The following is an 11,855-nucleotide window of genomic DNA, read 5'->3' on the forward strand; positions in this document are numbered from 1 at the left end:
TAACCTGTAAAAGGGACAATCAATCGTATTTGACGGTATGACATTATACTTTGCATTTTTAATTACTGAATTTTCTACATCTTTCTCCTACGTGAGTTGTATATTTCCTCTTGTCTCCATCGTCGACATATGGATCTTCTCTGTCTGATGCGCGGATTTTCCTCCATGCACAGTAGGTCCCATGCATGTCAGAGACGTTGGATTGCTTTGAGAGATTGATGTACTTTTATGCGAGGCATTACAACTATGAAATTGTTTTATTTGATTTATTGCACATTATAAAATAATGTAAACCAGATTGTTGCAAAGATGACGTGGCTGGATGTGGCCCTAATGCAAACTAGCCTTCCTAGAGCTCTGTGTGCTGTGTGGGTGTCACACACAGTCATCCTCCTGTCCCAACCGTGTGCGATATGCCATCATAGCAAATATATACTACAAGCGGGTGCAATAATGTGGTGCCCATACCAACAACAAGCTAGTTGTGAAGGGTTGAGGTATCGTGTGTAATGAGCTGGTTAAGGATCAAATTTTAACTTCCTTAGTTTTCTACTAGCGGGCGAAGGCATAGTGTATTAATTAGCCTGTTGTTGGCTTAATTGTAGGTTGATTTGCTCGTGCTTGTGTTTGCTATTGGTAGTTCTTCATTGTGTCTTATCAAGTAGCATGAGGAACAATACAGTACACAATATATGTTTTATGGTAGCTAAAAGGAGCACTTATCTACACAATTACAGGTATCACACTAGTGCAGACGGGCCCGCGGGCAATCAATTGAACTTACATCTTATTTCATGTTGTTTTCCGTGAACGGCCTCCCACGTCGGCGAATCTTGCACACCGCCCAGAATGGTGGGTGAGGGAGTCCTGGACTAAGGGGTCCTCGGACGTCCGGCCTGTTAGCCATGGGCCAGACTGATGGGCTGTGAAGATAAGAAGACCGAAGACTGCACCCGTGTCCGGATAGGACTCTCCTTGGCGTGGAAAGCAAGCTTGGCAACCAAATATGTAAATTCCTTCTTTGTAACCGACCGTGTGTAACCCTAGATCCTCCGGGTGTCTATATAAACTGGAGGACTTAGTCCGGGGAGGAGATAGACTCATTACCATAGTCATACAAGCTAGACCTCTAGGGTTTAGCCATTACGAACTCGTGGTAGATCAACTCTTGTAATACTCATATTCATCAAATCAATCAAGCAGGAAGTAGGGTATTACCTCCATAGAGAGGGCCCGAACCTGGGTAAACATTGTGTCCCCTGTCTCCAGTTACCATTGACCTTAGATGCACAGTTCGGGACCCCCTACCCGAGATCCGCCGGTTTTGACATCGACATTGGTGCTTTCAATGAGAGTTCCACTGTGCCGTCATCAAAAGGTTCGATGGCCCCTTCAATCGTCAACAATGACGCTGTCCAAGGAGAAACCTTCCTCCCCGGACAGATCTTCGTGTTCGGCGGCTTCGCGCTGCGGGGTAACTCGTTTGACCACCTGAAGCAGATGGATAGCTATGCCCCTAGCCACCAGGTCAGATTTGGGAGCTTGAATTACGTCGCGTACATCTGTGGAGATTTGATCTTCGCCGGATTCGAGACCGCGGCGACCGCTCCTGGTCACCTTGATGAACATGACCTAAATCTGTCGTCAGACCGCATCCAGGAGATAGCTCCTGTAACCACACTCTGGCCTTAGATCCGGAGCATACTGCGGCAACCAAGGATGGGAGGCTCAACCCCACCACGGAGGCCATAGATTCCCCGGCGTTGGAGCCGCGCATGGACTTAACCTCACACAATATTCATGTCACCAGAACTCCGGACTCTTCTCTAGGTGTAAGTTCCGAACCATGCGGGCCCGCGGACGCCGAACTTGATCGTTTATCGATCTTCGAGTTCAGCACCGCAGACATCTTCCAGCACTCGCCCTTGGGCGATGTGCTAAGCTCATTAAAGAACCTGTCCTTGGCGGGGGACTCACTGCCGAACTATGTTCGGTTCGAACTAGGGGCTGACGGTGGAGAATTTTGCTTCCCACCCGTCACCCACTTCATAGCCACGGTCGAGGATTTAACCGACACGCTTGATTACGGCTCCGAAGACAACGACGGTATGGACGACGATGCTGATGAAGAGCAAGACCAAAATCCGTCATTTACTGAATGTTGGACGGTCACTTCTTCGTACGATGTGTACATGGTGGATACACCCAAAACAACTAACGACGATGACAAAGAAAATCCAATCGAGAATAAACCTCCTGAGACACAGCAAAAACGCCGGCATCCTAGGCGCCGCTCTAAGTCACGTCATTCAAAATACAGCAATGCTGGCACCAGAGAAAAATAATACTCCGGATGATGCCGAAAACAATGAAGACCTTGCCGAGGTAACATCCGAACAGGAGGAATAAGAAAACGGGCAAGCTAGCCCCGACGAACAGGCCAGGCCCAATGACTCGGAGGACGGTAGTTATCGTCCGCTCTCCCAGGATGAGGAAAGCCTCGACAATGAAGATTTCATCGTGCCTGAGGAACCTCTCGAGCAGGAGCGCTTCAAGCACTAGCTAATAGCCACTGCAAGGAGCCTGAAAAAGAAGCAGCAGCAGCTTCAAGCTGACCAAGATCTGCTCGTCGACAGATGGACTGATGTTCTGGCAGCCAAAGAATACGGCCTCAGACGCTCAGCCAAGAGTTACCCGAAGCGAAGGCTACTACCCCAGCTCGATGAAGAGGCGTCGGAGCCCATACCTCCCTCGCGTAATGCGGCCGATGGACCAGTATGCGGTCGGGACAGTGCAGCGGACCGATCACCACGTGGTCGGAATAAAGCGGCAACTCAGGCCGAACAGCAGCCTGCTCCACGCCCCGTAAAAATAGAGACGAAACAGTTCGGGGTCATACGTACGACCTCCGGCAGACCCTGGATAGTAGAACAGGATATACGCGATCGATTTATGGATCGCGAGGACGTTCCTCGACATGTGATGATGGCTACCTATTCGGATGTGACAAACCTAGTCACACCCGAGCCGATAACCGCAGACGGACTCCATCGGAGCTACGACGCGATGCGGCCAGGTATAGAGGCGCCGCACACCCTCTTTGCTTCACTGATGAAGTAATGTATGCTACCTCTTGAGCATGCGTTGGTTTTTCCCTTGAAGAGGAAAAGGTGATGCAGCAAAGTAGCGTAAGTATTTCCCTCAGTTTTTGAGAACCAGGGTATCAATCCAGTAGGAGGCCACACGCAAGTCCCTCGTACCTACACAAACAAATAAGAATCTTGCAACTGATACGTCTCCAACGTATCTATAAATTTTATTGTTCCATGCTATTATATTATCTGTTTTGGATGTTTATGAGCTTTATTAAACACTTTTATACTATTTTTGGAACTAACCTATTGACCCAGAGCCCAGTGCTAGTTCCTGTTTTTTCCCTTGTTTCAGTGTTTCGAAGAAAAGGAATATCAAACGGAGTCGAAACGGAATGAAACCTTCTGGAGAAGTTATTTTTGGAAAGAAAGCAACCCGGGAGACTTGGAGTGCACGTCAGGAAAGCGACGAGGGAGGCACGAGGCAGGGGGGCGCGCCCTCCACCCTCGTGAGCCCCTCGCGGCTCCCCTGACGTATTTCTTCCGCCTATATATATATCAATATACCCTAAAAACTTCGGGGAACAGAATAGATCGGGAGTTTCGCCACCGCAAGCCTCTGTAGCCACCAAAACCCAATCGGGACCCTGTGCCGGCACCCTGCCGGAGGGGGGGAACCCTCACCGGTGGACATCTTCATCATCCCGGCGCTCTCCATGACGAGGAGGGAGTAGTTCACCCTCGGGGCTGAGGGTATGTACCAGTAGCTATGTGTTTGATCTCCCTCTCTCTCTCTCTCTCTCTCGTGTTCTTGAGGTGATACGATCTTGATGTATCGCGAGCTTTGCTATTGTAGTTGGATCTTATGTTGCTTCTCCCCCTCTACTCTCTTGTAATGGATTGAGTTTTCCCTTTGAAGTAATCTTATCGGATTGAGTCTTTAATGATTTGAGAACACTTGATGTATGTCTTGCCGTGCATATCTGTGGTGACAATGGGATATCACGTGATTCATTTGATGTATGTTTTGGTGATCAACTTGCGGGTTCCGCCCATGAACCTATGCATAGGGGTTGGCACATGTTTTCGTCTTGACTCTCCGGTAGAAACTTTGGGGCACTCTTTGAAGTACTTTGTGTTGGTTTGAATAGATGAATCTAAGATTGTATGATGCATATCGTATAATCATACCCACAGATACTTGAGGTGACATTGGAGTATCTAGGTGACATTCGGGTTTTGGTTTATTTGTGTCTTAAGGTGTTATTCTAGTACGAACTCTAGGGCTGTTTGTGACACTTATAGGAATAGCCCAACGGATTGATTGGAAAGAATAACTTTGAGGTGGTTTTGTACCCTACCATAATCTCTTCGTTTGTCCTCCGCTATTAGTGTCTTTGGAGTGACTCTTTGTTGCATGTTGAGGGATAGTTATATGATTCAATTATGTTATTATTGTTGAGAGAACTTGCACTAGTGAAAGTATGAACCCTAGGCCTTGTTTCCTAGCATTGCAATACAATTTACGCTCACTTTTATCATTAGCTACCTTGCTGTTTTTTTATTTTCAGATTACAAAAACCTATATCTACCATCCATATTGCACTTGTATCACCATCTCTTCGCCGAACTAGTGCACCTATACAATTTACCATTGTATTGGGTGTGTTGGGGACACAAGAGACTCTTCGTTATTTGGTTGCAGGGTTGCTTGAGAGAGACCATCTTCATCCTACGCCTCCCACGGATTGATAAACCTTAGGTCATCCACTTGAGGGAAATTTGCTACTGTCCTACAAACCTCTACACTTGGAGGCCCAACAACGTCTACAAGAAGAAGGTTGTGTAGTAGACATCAAGCTCTTTTCTGGCGTTGTTGGGGATATAACTATTTGTGTAAGCCGCCCATGAGGGGCCGGGTTACGCAAAGAGGGATTCATCAGAAGAAGCCCAAGACCAAGCATGAAGATGGCGGTTCAATAAAGGGTTTAAAGCCCACATGCGATTTAAGGCCCGTAGTGGTAAACCGCCATAATGGCATGACTTGTATCATAAGGTAGAATTAACTAGTCGCCGAGCCGGACCCTGTTTATGAGCCGGCCGAGACTCTGTAGACCGCAGGGCGTCAACCCGTGTATATAAGGGGACGACCCGCTGGCGGCTTAGGGCAAGAAACAACTCATCGAGAACCGGGCATAGCGTATTTCGCTCCCTGGTCATCGAAACCTCAAGCAATACCAACCCAACTAGACGTAGGCCTTACCTTCACCATAAGGGGCCGGACTAGTATAACTCTCTCGTGTCCTTTGTCCCGATTAACCCCTTCAAGCTTCCTAGTTGCGATGGCTCCACGACTAAGTCCTTGCAAGAGGACATCTGTCGTGGCAATTCCACGACAGTTGGCGCCCACCATGGGGCCATCGCACGGTGGATTTGAGTTCTTGAAGGGCAACTTCGAAGGGCTCAAGGGATACACGGTGGGCCGGATGACCAAGAGTCGTCGCGGCAAGATCTACATCGACGACGAAGGCTGGGGCCCCGACGCCGGCTCAATTGAGTACGGGTACCGGGTCCCCTTCGGCAGAATTCACGTCTTCATCGGCCGGATTGGTGAGCCGGACCCTGAGCCGGACAACTGCACCGACCTCGTCAAGACGGCTCAGCGTGCGTGACCCGCCCGAACTCAACCGTATTATTGACAAAGCTTTTTCTAATTAACCCGTAAAAGTGACAATCCATTGTATTTGCCGGTATGACATCAAACTTTGCATTTTTAATTACTGAATTTGTCTACTCCCTCCGTCCCAAAATTATTGTCTTAGATTTGTCTAGATATGAATGTATCTAATACTAAAATGTGACTTGATACATCCGTATTTAGATAAATCTAAGACAAGAATTTTGGGACGGAGGGAGTATATCTTTCTCCTACGTGTGTTGTATGTTTCTTTTTCCCTCCATGTTGACATATGGATCTTCTCTTTCTGATGCGGATTTTCCTCCATGCACAGTAGGTCCTATGCATGGCAGAGATGTTGGATTGCTTTGAGAGATTGATGTACTTTTATGCGAGGCATTAGAATTATGAAATTGTTTTATTTGATTTATTGCACATTATAAAACAATGTAAACAAGAGTATTGCAAAGAAGGCGTGGCTGGATGTGGCCCCTCATGCAAACTAGCCTTCCTAGAGCTCTGTGTGCGGTGTGGGTGTCACACACGGTCATCCTCCTGTCTCAATCGTGTGCGATATGGCACCACAGCAATAGCAAATATATACTACAAGTGGGTGCAATAATATGGTGCCCATATCAACAACAAGATAGTGGTGATGGGTCGAGGTTATCGTGTCTAATAAGCTGGTTAAGGTTCAAATTTTAACTTTCTTAGTTTACTACTAGCGGACGAAGGCACAGGGGCATGCTGCGCCTGTGTATTAATTAGCTTGTTGTTGGCTTAATTGTAACTTGATTTGCTCGTGCTTGTGTTTGCTATTCGTAGTTCTTCATTGTGTCTTATCAAGTAGCATGAGGAACAATACAATAGACAATATATGTTTTATGGTAGCTAAAAGGAGCACTTATATACACAATTACCGGTATAACACTAGTGCAGACGGGTCCTACAAACGGTATTTACCCCCCTTTACATGACATAGTTTTAAACCGTCGCCTTACCTGTGCGGGCGATTAGGAGGAGGAGGAGGGGGGTTCCATCCCACATGACTCAGAAAATCGTTGCCGATAGTTTCTCTGGTCACACACGCGGTGCAAAAAAAAAAAACTCGTATGCGATGAGCCATTGCAAACAATTATATGGGACAAATCGTGTAAGATGTTTTTGTCATACCACACAGTGAATCCAAAACAAATGTTTCCATTTGAATGGTACATCACACACAATTTTCTACATCACATCGTCTGTGATAGGGGTAGCCATCAGAAACGATATTTATAATTTTGTCTTTTGTGTTATCGAATACATCACGCACGGTGCCTAGAAAAAATTGTATGGCATAGGGTTGTTCATCATACACAGTTTTTATAAATTTGCCGCAGTCTAGGGGAAACTACCTTGCCATGGCTATGGGAATAAATTTGCCATGGCTTTGGTAGTAAATTTGCCATGGCCTAGCAATCCAATACGCTATGGTATACGAAATTAAACAATATATAATTCATGATAAATGTAGAAAAAGTATCTCCTGGCAAATTTATTAAGTACTTTTCTAATTGATGGATAATTCGTAAAACAACATACTACATTGACATGGTGATTTTTTAAAACGATATAGTTTTTTGCATGGCAAATGCAGAAAATTTATGTTGTCATGTGACAAATTATATGGAATTTATAAGGATTTAATAAAAAAAAGGGGTCACATGGCAACTTGTCTTAAAAGAAGATACTGCTTAAATAGTGGCAATCATAGAATAATATTGTACATGCATGGGAAATTTATTTATTTTCTTGTTTTGCTAACAATCATGGAAAAAATTGCCATTGTTGAAATAATAACATTGCCATGGTTAAAAAAAGGCCGCTTATAGGCGCCGGCGCGCCGGCCGAACTGTTCAGCCGGTCCAGCCCCAGCAACCCGATACCACGATTAAGGGACGTTAAATCTAATCCCTGCTTCGTCTTCCTCCCAGTTATTCGCCTGGAAAAAAATGTACAACGCCCACAACGATGTTCGACACCCCCGTCATCCCCCAGCGACCAAGCTTGAAGAACCACCGTTGCGTCCCTGTCGCCGGTTGGCGCCCTCGCCGGCCGTCCTCGTCGCCGGGGCCGCCGCAGCTCGCCGGGGGCGCTCGCCAGATGCTGCTCTGCCTTTGCATCTCAATGTGTCTCGCACCCCCTGGATGCAGCTCCGCCTCCCGCGCTTGCCATGGATGCAACTTCGCTGCCCCCTGCGCTCGCCATGGATGGATCCCGTCCTCGCCGCCCGCGCACGCCATGGATGCAGCTCCAGCGATTGACTGGTTCCAGCAAATAGAATTTGCCTATTGTAGCATTTTTCGTTGTCGGTCGTAGCAAAATGGAGACACGGTTGTAGCATCTTGCCGGACGCCTCACGGTCGTAGCCGACAGTTAACTGGTTCCAGCAAACAAGGATGCCTACTGTAGCAAAAAATGATGCCAGATGTAGCAAAAAACCAGGGTGCATTTGAGGCGCTGTCTCCAGCAAAAATGCCTCGTCGCCGGCTCCAGCAAAAATCATTGATGAATGTACCAAAAATCGTTGGTGCTTGTAGCAAAAAAAAGACCTCACCAATTTCTCATGAACGATGAAAAGAAAAGGCAGTGGTAGCAAAAAAACTCGCCGGTCGTAGCAAAATTTGATGACGGTTGCAACTAAAAAAGACTGGCCAATTCTCATGAACTATGAAGAAAAAGATGATGGTAGCAAAAAAACTCATCGGTTGTAGCAAAAATTGATGCCGGTTCCGGCAACCACGGTGGCTGGTTCCAGCATGGGTGGGTGTTGGTTCCAGTACGCGGCGACAACGGCCATGGCGGAGCTCGCCAAAGCTGCGGTTGCAACCAGATGCGTGGTGGTTCCCCCATCGCACATCACCTCACCTTGGTCGCACATCACCAAGGTCGCCGTGGCTCGCCGTCGCCATGAAGCAAAACGAAGAGATGGGATCGAGAGACGGAGAAAGCAGAGATGCCCGCGTGAGAGGATAAGGCTAGCGGGACGCAGGCATGGGCCAGCCAGCCCACGTGGTCCGTGGTCGTGGCGTGTATTTGCTTGTGAGAGTTTGTGTCGCCAGATCTCTTGGCTCTCTTCGAATCCTGACAGTTGGTGTGTCTATGAACGAAAGCAATTGACTAGCTATTAGTGCGGCAACTTTGTCATCTTGTTTCATGTTGTTTTCCGCGAACGGCCTCCCACATCGGCGAATCCTGCACACCGCCCAGAATGGTGGGAGAGGAGAGAAAATCCGTGCGCGAGATAGAAGAGGGTGTTGTGCATCTCCCAAAAATATCAAACCAGGGGAGCATTGAAAGGGAGTGTTTTCGCCTGAAATTAGTGTTCGGGACCCAATCACTAAGCGCATGTCGGGCGTCCTCTCTGTGGCCGCGTGTAGGCCGCGTGTGTCAGAAGGCTCGGCCGTTCCACCGGGCACCGGATGCGGTAACCGTCCATCCGCATGGGACGGCTCACACACGCGTTCGGCGATGCTGAATAGCTCAGTTGCACTATTAAACATTTGGAAACAGACAAAGAAGTGGAGGACATTATGGGCTTGTCTCATCTGACGTGTTGCTGATGTCAAAACATAGATGGGACATACTTATTTCTCATCTAGATGAGTCCTCGATAGACCCTAATCAAATACTCCCCTCAATCTTCTGAATTTTGTATCCATTGATGTTCGATCGTGACATGAACACATCAGTTGATGCTTCGGCCTACTCGTAAGCCGGACGGCCGGTAAATAACAGATTATTAACATATGTTTCCGATCAATAAGAAGCTTGACGTACGTAATGATCTAGGAAATCGGCCGGTAATAAAGTTACTAACATGTATCCGATTTGTTCTTAAATAACTGTATGTACACATATATAGAGTATATGGCGGTGTGCACAAGCGTGCCCTGTCCATCAGATTTCTTTTAGAAAGTCGCTATGTCAATCTATCCGTCTGCCCTCCTCGATTTCTTTTCCCGGAACTTCTTAACTAAGTCAATGCCAGCGGCCACTGCACCCAAGCCCTCATCATACGATGTCATCCACGCCGGCGAGCACACGTTAAAGGTTGCGGGGCACTCCATGCTCAAAGAAGGCGATACCATGCTCACGTCCGGCCCCTTCAGCGTCGGCGGTCACGACTGGGCTATCGCCTACTTTCCGAACGGCGACTCCAGGATCGACGACGGGCAGTTCACGTCTGTTTTTCTCAAGTTGCTGAGTGCCAGCGAGGACGAGGTCACGGCGACCTACACCTTCAGTCTCCAGGATCCTGCATCGCCTGTGACCGGAGAGAAGAACAAACGCGGACCCGCCACCGCGAAGTTCTCGTCCAACCAGCTAGGTTGGGGTATTCCTAAGTTTGTTAGTAAAGCCGATCTGGCCGCGTCCGGGTGCCTCAAGGATGATTGCCTGGTGATCAAGTGCACCGTCAAGATTGTTACCACCAAACTCATGAAAGACAATGAAGACGATGGCAATGGCGACAACAGCGTTGTCGTGCCACCCTCCGATCTCCACAGCCTTCTGGACAGCGAGCTCAAGCCGGACATGACTGTTAAGATCGGTTGGATCAAGAGATTCAAGGTGCATGGGCGCGTGCTCGCTGCACAGTCTCCGGTCTTTCGCGCCCTGGTGGAGAGCAAGAGAAACTACATCCGCGTTGACGATATGGATGTCAACGTCTTCGAGGTCCTGCTGCACTACGTGTACAATGAGACTCTGCCCGACTTCATGGAGGAGACCACGGAACATGCTTTAAACATGGCGCGCCATTTGCTTGTCGCCGCTGATCGGTACCGAGATAGGGAGGCTAAAACTCATATGCGAGAGCAAGCTTAGCAAGGCTATAGATGTCAACACAGTGGGCTTAACTTTGGATCTTGCAGAGAAACATAGTCGCCAGCAGCTCAAGGCTTGCTGTCTCAAGTACATGCTAAGAGACGGTGATAGACTACGAACCATTGTGAAAACAGAGGGGTTCGAACAGCTTAAGCAAAACCGTCCACATGTGGTGTACGATATTCTCAGTAAAGTTATTGACAAGCTGTAACTTCGACACTTCTGCGTGACACCGAAGGAAGTGATCGTTATAATCAGTAATATTTGAGAACTGATGGAGAAAATCCGATTAATTTATGTTTCCATTGTTTATATTTTCTTTCTACTTTGATGTTTGCAACGTTAATATTGGCATTATATGATGATGACGGTGACTGTATGTATATTGGATTTATTTAGATTTCATAGTTTGTATTTTCTTTCGGAACATGGAGAAAATTGGATTTATTTATATTTCATAGTTTGTATTTTCTTTCCACTTTGACGCTTGCAACATTATCATTTGTATTGGACGATGATGGTGATGATTTGTGATGGTAAAAATAACAACAACAATGACGATTATGATGATAATACTTGATGATGATGTAGACTCAGGCATACAAAAAGAAGTGGTGTAATTTTAGGACCAACTACGTTGGGACATGTCGTGCGCCATTGTTAATGTGCAGTCCAGGGCCACCACAACTTGTCGTTTGTCATTGGGTAGGCGCCCGGTTAGTGAACTCACTACAAGAAATTGGAATACTGTGGCGAAAACCCTTAGGCGGTCAAAGAAATCATCACAGAAATACCTAAAGTATGATGTTTTGTACCTAGTGTCCTGATTCCCACAAACTATGATGGTTACAAAATCACCACCATGCGTTAGTCAATGTAAACGTCACTGAATCATGTGTGCACCGTCACACACAACCTGTCTACCAATTTTTGTGATGGTTTGCTAATTTGCTTGATGAATGCATTAGGGCCAGAATATGGGTATAACTTATGCATGAATACTGGCCCTGGGTCCCTGTTCATAAAAGTAAAATTGAAAGAATGATCGGAAGATACAAAATATTATAACTTAGGTAAGCGTAGACAACAACCAACTAGAGAGTGATATATAATAACCTCCGGAAACATAATGAACCTTATGAACATACACGAAATGCATGCCTAGCTTCGATATATGAGTTAACGAGTGAAAGTTATTCGTCAAATTTTGCATCAAA

The 11,855-nt window shown here is 46.8% G+C and overlaps 1 pseudogene; it reads left to right on the plus strand.

The window, feature by feature from the left end:
- Positions 1-9,795: 9,795 nt before the first annotated feature.
- Positions 9,796-10,849, plus strand: LOC125516564 (BTB/POZ and MATH domain-containing protein 3-like; annotated as a pseudogene).
- The last annotated feature ends 1,006 nt before the right edge of the window (positions 10,850-11,855 follow it).

Source organism: Triticum urartu, chromosome 6A, assembly GCF_056163025.1.
Source record: "Triticum urartu cultivar PI428250 chromosome 6A, HENAU_Tu73, whole genome shotgun sequence".
Taxonomy (NCBI): domain Eukaryota; kingdom Viridiplantae; phylum Streptophyta; class Magnoliopsida; order Poales; family Poaceae; genus Triticum; species Triticum urartu.